Here is a 12,981-nt window from a genome sequence, read left to right on the forward strand (position 1 = left end):
AAAGTAGGATTAAGTAATTCGAATAAAAAATGTTTATTTTGCATAAAACTCCGCTGTCTACTGATTATGAATTTGTTGTCAAAATTACAAATAACAAAATAACGGATTCAATACGACGGATACGAATCCGAAAAAATGTTGAATTTCCTTGAAAATTGGTAATCCCATATTTTTTTGGATCGCTGAGTACATATCGTACGTCAAAATTACAGAAAACAAAATGGCGGATTCGATAACGACGGAGTCTGGGTTTATTTTGACTCAGGGTATCTTAAATCGACATTCAATTGTCCAGTTTTTGGCGAATTAATTAAATGAACAGCTGCTCTTTTAAAGATCAAAATGTTCGCAAACATGAAAGTGTTTTTCTAAATCAAATATAGATTTTAGTAAATGTATTTATAAAGAAAGTGTAAACGATTGAATGGATATTTAGAAATATTTCAATAACCTTTCAGGATCGGATACGTTTGTAGCCGAAAGAGTAGTGAAAGCGGATGAAGATTTTGGTTGGGCCGGCTGTAAAGGTTTCGCGGAGCAATAATAAAATCTGCCGGTATTGGGCTGGCAAGAAAGTAATTTTGGTTTTCACAAATTGATGGCGCTATGTTTTGTTTCAATGACTTCTGTTCAGATTATAATTTTTTCCTTTTGGCATTTTGATAACTGTATCTTTTAGCTTACTTTTGAAGCAAAGTGCGCTTAATTTTGTTTACAATTGTGGGCTCAGTGTCAATTTAAAATGGAGGATAAAAACGCACGTTATCGATACATTTTGCTTTTTTATTTCTGTAAAGGCAAAAAAACTGTTGAGGCTCCATCCTCAAGAAACCATCGATTGAGATGTTTACTGTCAACGACTAATGCAACTGGAAGAAGCAATTACAGAATAAAACTGTCACTAAAGATGATGACCAGAAATCGTATTTGTTCAGTTTTTTGTTGATAGGGACCAGAAGTTCTATGAGCAGGGAATCAAGAAGTTACCAGAAAAATGACAAAAGATCATCGAACAAAATGGAAAACGTTTTATTGACTAAACTTCATTATTTATATAAAAGAAAATGGGTTTTATTTCATCTTAAGAAACCGAAATTACTTCTTTGTCAACCTAATATAAATGGTAGTATATTCTAGATGCCTTGCCATGTTTTTCTGATGCTTGGTCATCGCGCCAGCGCCTCCCAAGTGACCAGCTCGTACCCTCGCTTTCTCGACGAACAGCGAACAGTCGAGCCGGCCAACCCCGCGGCAGTAAGGACGCGTTCGTGCTCACGCGAAGACGCGGACCGACGCGACGCCGCCGGCCGTCTACGTCCTACGTCTACGTCGATGTCGATGTCGATCTTGATGTCGATTACCGACCCTTCCTTGAGGCTCACACCCTCGTAAATGCACCCCGTCCGGCGAGTCGACTTCGCTGTCCACCTGGTAGCCAGGTAAGACTACGGTTACTCTCAGTAGCTCTTCGGTAACTTGCACTTTGCCGTCTCGGTCAGGGTTGCGATAATCGTTCAGATCAAGATTGCATCCCCCCCCTCTCTTCTTCGAGCATAAACGTATACCTCGAAATTATTTTTATAACACCGCCGCGACGAGTCATTTTAAGAAGTTCCAGCTTTGACTTTGTACTCAATAAAAAGTTAATCGTCGGAACTTCTCTCTCGCGTCACGGAATCTTTCGAGTGTGTTTCAAATGTTTTGAACTTCCTCTCGGGAATTGATGGAATTCATGCGCCGAAGTGTATCGCCGTTTATCGCACGAGGTCGCACTCCAAATTTCATGGGTCACACGCTTCGGTTTTTTTTTGGCGTAGTCGGATAACATCTGCCGCGTTGAATATTGCAGCGCCCAACTTGGGCAGCGTTAATCGCTCTAGAATGCATTAGCTTGGTCGTGGATCGGTGATTTCGCTACGGGATTCGCGTGATTCTATGCACATGGAATCGGAGACGCGCGAAACACACGAAAACGCTAATCGATGACGTGTAAATTCTGTCGATCGCTTCGGTTTCGCTCATTCACTGGAGAAAAAAGTCGCGCGCGCGTCCCTCGTGGTGGTTCTCTGGTCGGATTTGAATCAGATCGATAAAAGTCCAACTGTTCTACTTAAGGAGGAAAAATCCTACGGAATTTCTTTCTTTCTTGGTCCAATGAAGTTTACAATAACCCTGCCCGTTTCAATTTTAACTAATTGTAAATTAAACACGTGTCTCCCACTGTGAACGTATACAAATTCAAAAGAAAAAATTCCCATCCCTTGGCCACAGACCCGGCACTTCTGAAATAACATTATTTGAAATATTATTTCAAATATCACGCTATTCTATTTTAAAATTCCATGCCTGTGATCACTTCTGAAATAACATTACTTGAGATATTACTTCAAATAGTATGTTATTTTATTTTCTAATTATTTGAAATAATTATATCAGCTAACCGTATTATCAGATTTGAGTCCAGTTTATACACACACCCTTTGTTGGATATTATTTTGAAGATTATTTCTTTTGACATACTTGACATAAAGAAATATCGAAATAATATACTAATGAATTATACTATACTATATATACTATATAATTTAATATATTATAATATACTATACTATTACTATAATATACTATTTGAAATTGCTATTATTTTATATAAATCAATATTATTGTCATTTTCAAATAACAGTATTGAAAATAACGGTGCGAAATAAATGATTTCAAATAGTTATTTCTTATTTTCATTTCAAATACAATTTGCCCAGGTCTGGTTGGCCATTTCGTCTAGATGTAAGTTAACATATTGAAAGTTGTAATTGATCTAAGTTACAAATTTCATATTATTAAACAGTACCACAAATTTTCATTTAAAAAGTACTGTGTTGATTGCATACTTATTGATCCTACACGTATGCTATTATATTTTGATCGATATCGAACCAATTAAGTCCGAACGCTCGACATATCGTCAATATTCAGGGCTCTAGGGAAAGAAGATAATCATCTCGTTTTAATCGTAAATCGGACGAATACTTCGAAGGACGCTCCGTGCCGATGAATTTCGTAGAGGAAACCGTTCGTCACCTAACCACCCCCTAAAAATTTCGGAATTGAGAAATTACGGCAGACGTTTAATACGCTGTTTCTCGATGTGTCCGCGGAACTACGTGATTAATATGCATGCACACCATTGTATTTCGTTTCTGATCGATGACAATTGTCAAGGAACACGATGCTTAGTACTACAGGTCGGGGTGACGTTTGAATTAAAGCAACGACAACGACTCGCACGCGAGATGTTCCGTCGGCCACGCCGTTACCTTCGCGGACGGAAAATATGTGCGCTGATCGCTTCCGTGTAATAAAAAATCCGCATGACCATGTCTAATCTCGACTACGCCGGAATATATGTATTGTTTCAAAGTAGCTGTAATTGCACCGCGTGCGAGTTAACGTCGAGAATTTTTTTCACACTGACAGAGACGGAAGCTATGTAGCGGTGGAGTCGTACAGTACCGACCGCTCTACGATTTTTTGCTGCACAGTCTTTTCTCGATATATGTTCCCAATATCTCGCCGATAAAAGTCCTAGAACTATCCCCACTGCTGCGGGGTATACCCCGTGCGGGGCCGCAAATCTCGAGTGGCGTCGGTCGCCAAGGAGTGTAAACATAATACGGGTCGGGTGTATCGGCTTTAAAAATAAGTATAATTAATATAGGCACAGTAATTGGTACCCCCACAGTAATTGGGTCCCTTACCTTATATTATACAGGGTGAGTCGCCTAACGTTTGCACCTCAGATATCTTTGTTGTTTCTAAAGATACGTAAAATATGGTAAGGGCAAAGTTGAATGGTACAATGGGGCTGACACGATGCCAAAAAAATGTTGTTTTTATGTCATTTTTTTTAGAGATTTCAAGGTCACCTTGACTTTTTTAAATGGAACCACCCTTTTTTAAACACCTACAATGATAGTCCCTTTCGTTAGGAATTCAGTGACAATAATTATACCAAGGTCATTCAAGGTCACAGACAGAGAAAACGTATAAGATTTAGAATATGAAAGCAGAATACGTTTATCACGGTTGAGACTTGTAGTAAATAGTAAATATACTATGATCGTAGTTAAAGTAAACATACTAAGGTCCTTCAATGTTATTGTTATTCAGCATTCTTATTTACAATCAGTATGTTTCCAAACGCGATTCCGGTATGTCTTATTCAATGACTGAAAAGTGTGATATATCACGATTTACTGTGAATGTAGACAAAATGCAGTGCAGACCCGATTACTTTATGAAGAAAGGTTCCCCGAGCGAAACACTCCTTCTAGACAGACTTTCATTAATACGTATAGGTTGTTTCGAAGTACTGGAAGTGTACATGCAAGACAGCACAAACGGAAGAATCCCACGACTAATGAAGACAATGAAATTAATATTTTAGCAGCTATAGTTGTCAATCCTCATGTGAGTACGAGAAAAATTTCCCGGGAGGCAGGCATAAGTCAAAGTAGCGTAATACGAATTCTGACCCGACATTTTCATCCGTTCTACATATCGCTCCGTCAAGAATTGCACGGGAATGTTTTTGAAAATAGAATTAACTTTTGTCAATGGGAATTGCTTCAAAATCATTCATTTTTTTCTAATGTCTTGTTTACGGACGAAGCAACATTCACTAATCATGGCTCAATTAATCTACGGAACGCCCATTATTGATCTATGGATAATCTGCACCGGCTGCGAGAAATTGTCATTAAAGACAATGGAGCGTAAACGTGTGGTGTGGTATTTTGAACGACAACGTAATTGGACCATATTTCGTTAACGGAATGATGACCGGTCAGAAATACGCTCAATTTTTGCAAGAAGATCTGCCAAGATGTCCCTTTACAAAATCGCTATGATATGTGGTACCAACATGACGGTTGTCCTGCTCATTATGCACGAGTAGCAAGACAAACGTTGGATTCTCGATTTCCAAACCGATGGATTGGACAAGGTGGAGCTGTTCATGGCCAGCACGTTCGCCTGATTTAAATCCACTGGATTTCTTTTTATGGGGTCTGCTAAAAGAGACCGTGTACATGGATGCTCCAACAACAGTTGAAGATATGCGTCAGCGTATCATCACAACATGTACGAATATCACCTCGGATGTACTTATCAGAGTTCAACATTCCTTCAGAGTTCGTTTACATCAAGTGTATCGACGTAGACGGCCATCATTTCGAACATGTATAAAATACAGGTATTCTGCTTCCATATTATAGTTTTATACGTTTTTTCTGTCCTTGACCTTAAATGACCTTGGAATAATATAGTCACTGAATTCCTAACGAATGGGACTATCATTGTAGGTGTTTAAAAAAGGGTGGTTCCAATTAAAAAAGTCAAGGTGACCTTGAAATCTCTAAAAAAAAATGACATAATGTAGGCTTGTTAACGGCATTCGGAGCCCATGTGTTCGGGCCTATAGGGTCGTCACGTTCAATCGTGGCTGAGTTGTAAAATAACGGGACTCGCGGCCAGGCAACGACGGCCAGTACCCCGAAATTTTAGGGGGTGCAATGCTGAGCGTTTTTGCTAAAGAGACACAGCGCAACCACGGGGCGAACAGTCGGCTCTCCAGCGAGCCGTGCCATCTTGTTAAATATACCGATAATCGCATTATAGTAGGACGTGGAGTTTCTTTTAGTTTAGATCCTGACGTATCCTGAGATCCTCCTCTTCTCCTACAATAAAAACAACATTTTTTTGGCATCGTGCCAGCCCCATTGTAACATTCAACTTTGTCCTTACCATATTTTACGTATCTTTAAAAACAACAAAGATATTTGAGGTGTAAACGTTAGGTGACTCACCCTGTATATACAGTCTCCTAAAAATGTTGTACTTCCTTGGAATGGACGGTTCCTAAGGACATTTGAACCAACTTTTTCCTCTACGAAAATGTTTTTCGCAGCTTTGTTAAGGTGTTAATAACGAGAAACGCAGACTAATCATGGCGTGGTTTCAGCGGACGAATTCCGGCACGACCAATACCAACGTCACTCTCAGCGGGACCTTTCGCCAAGTCGCAATCAGCCCTCTATGGCCGCGCTCTGATTGGTCCGTGTTTTTCGTGAATAACTCCTGAACGAAGCCGCGAAGAACATTTTCGCAAAGGAAAAAGTTATTTGAAATGACCCCGGGAATCACCCTTTTCAAGGAAGTACAACATTTTTGGGACACCCTGTATATATCAGAAGAAATCATTTACTTGTTCGAGAAATAAAATATCAGCTTCGGAAAGTAACTTTCAAGACTTGAAATATATATGCGCGCGGAGTCTCGTAAAAGAATGGAATAAACAGTATGGATTCGAAACACGTTATTCTCAGAATTGTAATATTCACTGTTTATTGAAATAAGGAGTAGATTTGCTGGAAAAGGGACGGAACTAATTTGGTCGGTACTGTGTGCGACTCTTTTGTATGTAGTCGCTTCGAAGGAACAATTATATCGAGCAAAATAATGCATCGAATTATAATCTCAATCGCTATCGCCGTACCCTTGATGGCGTTTTGCTTGCATACCGATCGTTGTTTTCGAAAGGATCTTCTCTCGCTTCCACGTGTGACCGCAAGGTATAGCTTGAAAAATTGAAGTTCGATTTTCACCGTATGCGAAGCGAAAAACGCAGCTCCAGCCTACAGTTTCAATTGTCTCCTGGACTTGGAATACTTTCTTCTGACTACCTCAGTGCGAAATTTATCGATTTAGTGTGAGGCTTTGATCGATAAAATATGTGTAGCGGCGTTGGATAATTTAAATTTCACATTTTCAACTGAACTTTCGAAACCCTTTAAAAACAATACTTTTTTAAAAAGTTATACCAAACGATTTGTGTTTTTTTTTTAGATGTTAGATGAACTAGTTTACTGGGTAATATGTGACAAAATTATTTGACGTTTACTATTGGTCGAAATTGCAAAGAAAAAAAGTAGACGATTGCGATTTAAAAATTTTTTTCTGTACCTATAATGAAGATTTAAAATATGGTTTTCGTAGATCTAAGTAAGTTGTATACAGTGTTTATTCTATATGTATATGTCCCAAATGCCTAGTCGATAAAAGTCCCAGAACTATTCCCACTGTCGCGGGGTATATCCCGTGAGGGTCCATGAATCGAGGCCTTTAGAGCTTCGCTGATCTTTTCTACATAGGTTCGGCGTGGATCAAAGAGTAATATCTCCTGGGCGATATATGATCCCTGGTTAGACCCGAGTTTTGGACTTATATCGAGTAAACACTGTACTTAAGAGACTGCGCTGTGAGAAACTGCGGTTTTTAATAAATGGCAAGCCCAAAATTCAAAGATTTTTACATGCTTCAATACCTACCGTATTTTTATGTGTCAACCGATTTCGATGAAACTTTGTACATACGTACATATATATACAGGGTGTTTACGCTATTACTAGCCAGCGTTTCTCTTGTAAATAGTAAATATTAGAAAAAAACGAAAGAGGAAAAAGTAGTACTGTTTTATATAAGCAACACAATGGCGTATGTAATTTTTTTGTGTTTATACTATTTTGTTAAATATGAAGGTGACCTTCAACTTTTTAAATGGAATGCTGTATATTTTTTTATATCACATGAAAGCGTGTGTCTAGTGACCTTCGAGGTCATGCAAGGTCAGAAATTGAAGAAACATTTTGAATATTTCATACCAATGTGTTTACAAGTATTCCTTATTCATACGAATCAGATGATGTTGTCATTCATTATCAGAGACAATTTCAGTAGTACTTCCGAAACCGAAAAATTACATACGTCATTGTGTTGCGTATAAAAAACAATACTACTTTTTCCTCATTCGCTTTTTTTTAAATATTTACTATTTACAAGAAAAACTATATATAAAACTATATATATACCCTATATATATAACTCACTTGGATTTACAAAAGTTGTGTTTCAAATTCACGTTAAGGGCACAGATAAAACAGTTAAAAATCGAGCCTCCTTCACTTTTTTCTGCGTAATTCCGAACAATAGCAATTTTACTAAAAATTTTTTATACACTAGCTAGTAAACTAAACTACTTCCAAACTACTTTCTAATGTCTAAAAGAAACTCAAGTCGTTTGGTCCAATTTTCAAAAAGTTATTAATTTTTAACAGATGTCCACTTACTTTTGTCCTCGATTGTAACTATAATATATTCGTGCGTATGATCAGACTTACTATTGTTTGTAACGTTAATAAATCATTTACGTATTAATTGTTAAAGCAATATTCATTCAAATTCCTTGGAATAAGCTTCATTCTTCTAAAAGAATTCCCACGTTAAGCTTGAGTAAATATCTATTTTATGTTTTTTAGATACATTTTTAGGCGTAAAAGTAAAAATAGTATAGCTTAACGCATGCAAAATTAACTGGGGTATTTGCAAAAGAATTTTGTGTGATTTATGATACGTTTTTGGAAATATTATTTGAAGAAAAATGCGTTTTGAAATATGTACTGCTATAGGCATCGCTGAACATTGCTGGTCATAATTTCGTTAATTTCGCGAATTCTTACATAAAATTTTCAGCAAACATACTGCAAAGTTAATAATTCAGTCTTTTCTCGATATTGTCGCAAATACCTGGCTGATAATAGTCGCAAAACTATCCCCACTACCACGGGGTATACCCCGTGATGGGCCACGAAGTTCGAGAGGCCTCGGACGCCAAGGAGTGTAAACATAATACGGGTCGGGTATGACGTTCAGTGTGGATCAAAGAATAGTATCTCCTGGATGTTTCATGTCGCTGGCAAGGCCCGTGTTGTTGACATATATCGAGAAAACACTGTATCTATCTATCTCAATATTTTTATTAGGTTTTTCATTTTAGTTTATATTCTGACAGTGAGAAGCAAGTTTAACATCACAATGGTCTTAAAGCACACAAGATTGTTGCAGAAACGAACAAAATACATCGGAAACGAAGGTTTCCAAGGGATAGGGTGAGGGACCAAATTACTGTGGGGGTGCCAATTATTGTGCCTCTATTAATTATACTTATACTATTATACTTATTTTTAATGCATAATGAATATTAAATTTTTGATTTTAATATTTGTTATGCTTTAAAAATAAGTATAATTAATATAGGCACAGTAATTGGGTCTCTTACCCTATGCATAACTAGACATTTCTAGATACAGGCTTGCTAAAAACACCGTCTTTCAGGCGACTTCCATCAATTGTAATACTTTGGATGCTCAATCGCCGGTTTCCCGTAATAACTCGTTCAATAACGCAAACATAGAATCGCTTAAGTTTGCGTAACAATTAATTTGTCGGTCCGTGCTCGACTGCTCGGTGAAACAATCAGGTATTATATGATCGTTACGCCATGCCGGGACTTCCTTGACCGATGAATATGGTTGTATACGCACGGGGTCATTGCTCCCAGTTTAAAGAGGATTCGCATTTTCCACTCTCGTTGCCAGCTCCTTAATTTGTTATTCGGCCGACCAATAAGTCCGTTGCGGCACACGTTTGCCGTTTACACCGCGAATAGAAAACCCAAGCGCGGAAAATGGGATGGTCCACCTCCGTTGAATGTTGCGCAACGGTTGCTAATTAAGCTGACCGCTACCTTTTCCTGTTGCTCATCGCCGTCAAATTGTTATTTATAGCATCGATTAGGAGAAATGTTGCGCTAGCTTGTTGTAGATCAGGTTTGGCACTCGCGTAGAGCACCTCGTTAGTCTACGATGCGCCCTGCGGCAAAAACGCGAAATCGGGGCTCGAAAATGGAAAAATTTTTTTGTTTTTAAATAAATGAGTGATGGGAATATATTTTAAGAACATTTCAGTGGAAGTAAATCCGAAAAAAATATTTTTTTATTCCCCTCCATGACCCACAGGAGGCCGGTAAAGTTCGAGGAAAAAATTGAGAACGTGAAATTGTCTCTTTCCGCATGATTTTCCCAATATTCAAGTGCAATTGAAAAGAAAACTATTAGGAATAACTGAGTTGGGTTTAGACAATACGGAAAGCTTACATCTTCTAGGTTTTAAAACGATTTTGAAACAAGTAATTGTTATTACGTTTTGGAAATTAAGGTTTTTTCAAGTGAGCACAAGTTTTTTGGAACCTAATAGAACCTAGCATTGACGATACTGTTATAAACTATGATTTGCTAACCAAACGATGCCATAAAATTCATCTGCGACCGCTTGTAACAAATAGGACTTTTTTAATTTTCTCATCATCCAAGTACCTCTTACCAATGGCACATACCGTATGCGTGATCCCCAATGCCCACGCTCTGCCAAATAACTGTATACATTTCACTGTATACGTACATTTGCATTCTAAAGTAGTTGTAAGAATAAAAGGAGAAACATTTATACAGGGTGTAAAAAACGTAAAGATCGTACGTTCTAGGTGTGAATTTAGATCTCCGGGTTCTTTGCGGTGGAGGTATGTTATTTGCTAATACAAACTACGGGAAAACCCAAATGAGGACTTTTTATTGTTCATATCTTCGGAAAAAACGCATTCTAAAAATTGCCTTCGTTCGTTACATAGTTCTCGTAGACACAGGTCTATCATTTGTTTACAACCTGTGAAATTAATAAACACCGTGTAAATTCACATGGATTTTTGTTGCAATTTGAAGCTATAAATGTTACCTTTTTACCTATTAAATTTCATTCAACTATCTTCAACGGTTTAAAAGTTATTTTAGATCGCCAAAATAACATTTTTGCCCACTGTGCGACGTGTCGAGATGCTACATATAAATTCTTTTAAAGAATCTTTCGGTTCGCTTATTTAAAGGAGCATACAAGTTATTACGAGCCTAATGCAGCAGAGTTTAATAGACTTTAATCAATTTAAATAATTAGCTACACATTCATAATACAGAATTGAGTGCACTATTCCAAATTGAATCTTGCATACTTTTGTATTTTGCCGATTAAGAGAGTTTCTTCAAAATAAGAAACAAAATTCCAATCGTTGGCGCTGTTGACGCATTCTCGATTTCCGATTTCAATTAGATTGAGTGCATGATACTCACGGACGCACCTGAAAAATCGTCGACCATACCACCTGCCATCGCACTCATATTTCATTAACAGTTTTTAAGATGTCAAGGTTGCACGCGCCTTCCACCAATGATTCTCAGAATTACGGTACGCGATCCTGCCTCGAAGTAATGACTAGAACGCGGATATTTATGCATTTGTAGGAAATGGTTATTGACCAAAATCCAGGAGACTAAAAATTTTCACAAAATCGAACTAACATTTCGTGTTCTTCTATACCTACCCAAAAAATATAACAGTAGTGAATATTCTGATTTCTACTTTCATCAGCCTTCAATTCACAGAAAGATCCGCTTCGGTAATGATTCCATTTTACACCGTTCGAGTATGAAGGATGAGAGTGCAGTTTTTGTTCAGGCATCATTCTGACTTATCTAGCCATTTTCTAAGGGAATGCGTCTCTACATTGAGATCATTTATAAAAATGATCTTACATGTTTGCTTGAAATAGGTTCGCTTGAAAAGCTAAAACAATAAATTACTATAATTATTAAGAATTTAATTTAATCTGACAGGCTTACGAGAGCGAAGGAAAATTTTGATAATGGAAATGTTTTCATTTGGTCGTTTCAAAATGATATCTCTAATCTAATAGTACAGGGGGGGGGGGCTAAACAAATATGACGGTGCATGCACCATTTCCTCGAGCCCCCCATTTCCAGGTGGAATCGCGATTCACGGGAGACAGATTTCTAGAAAGCGTGCCACGAGTCTCTGGAAACGGTTCTATAGCTTCGCGGCTTGCAAATCGGCTCTATTGGTCTGTCCATTAATTCGAGACAAGCGGTCTCCGTAAATCAACGCGTCTCCGCGCCGGGTACCCTCGTCAATTACATTTCGGGCACGAGGCCGTCCTTGCTCGTCCCTCCCGGTCCGAACGTTGACAAACTTGTCTCGTCAAGACTACACCGTCTCCGTCACGTTTTGATTCGAGGAATGTCATTGGATGCGAATTCATTTTTCCGAGGGTGGCCGCCGACCTGGAAAGCCCCGGCTCGCTGCATGCGTATCATCTCAGATGGTTGGCGTCTCCGACATTATTACACCAGTGATTATTCTTCAATTTATTTCTCTCGGTTATCGTCGCCGGTAATTGCCAGTAGTGATAGTGAAATTCTTAGAGCCAAACCCTGATTTCTATGATGGAAATCTGTTCAAAGTGTCGATAAGATATACAGTGTTTACTCGATATATGTTCAAACAGGGACATCTATCATATATTCTTTGATCCACGCCAAACGTAGAAAAGGACAGCGAAACTCTAGAGGTCTCGGTTCATGGCCCCTCATGGGATATACCCCGCGGTGGAGGAGATAGTTCCGCGACTTTTATCGGCTAGGCATTTGGGACATATATAGAGTAAGCACTGTACTTCGTTTCTATTTGTCACGATGTTTCGGACCTCGACGCAAGAGTTCTATGAGTCATTATGTACATTGCACGTATATTGCCTTTGCGGAGATCGGTGGGACACTGAAATGGATTTTACACGGGGTACTTTTCGCGATAATGATGGGTAACTGGATAAAGGTGATTCATCGTTCGTGGTACGTGATGCATAAACGAAACTGTTAAGACCGTGTGTTTAAGAAATAGAGTGGGTACACCAGTGCGATAGAAAGGTTTCTGATAAATGTGTTCACAGAGTTGCTGTTTAACATTTGATATGATTGTGCCCGTCGTTGCCAAAGTTCATCGTCAACTTAATATATACATACATATTTACTAACTGAAACTGTATTAATATTTACACAGAACTTCTATAAATTCGGTTGGGTACAAAAGAGAAAAAATTTAGCAACAGTGAAACCGTGTTAGCCGATTTCTACGATTGCTGATACAACGCGCACAGTGATTGTTATGTGCTATTCCATTGACCCA

General features: G+C 38.3%; 1 protein-coding gene across 7 annotated transcripts in view; it reads left to right on the forward strand.

The window, feature by feature from the left end:
* The first annotated feature begins 1,265 nt into the window (after window positions 1-1,265).
* The window catches only part of Stum (mechanosensory transduction mediator stumble), an 82,477-nt gene continuing 70,761 nt past the window's right edge, over window positions 1,266-12,981 (forward strand). For all 7 annotated transcript variants that reach the window (XM_076789469.1, XM_076789468.1, XM_076789470.1 and 4 more), the window contains exon 1: window positions 1,266-1,439. The gene's annotated coding sequence lies outside the window, so the exon portion shown is untranslated. The remainder of the gene's footprint in view (window positions 1,440-12,981) is intronic.

The sequence above is a fragment of the Halictus rubicundus genome, chromosome 6, assembly GCF_050948215.1.
Source record: "Halictus rubicundus isolate RS-2024b chromosome 6, iyHalRubi1_principal, whole genome shotgun sequence".
Classification (NCBI taxonomy): domain Eukaryota; kingdom Metazoa; phylum Arthropoda; class Insecta; order Hymenoptera; family Halictidae; genus Halictus; species Halictus rubicundus.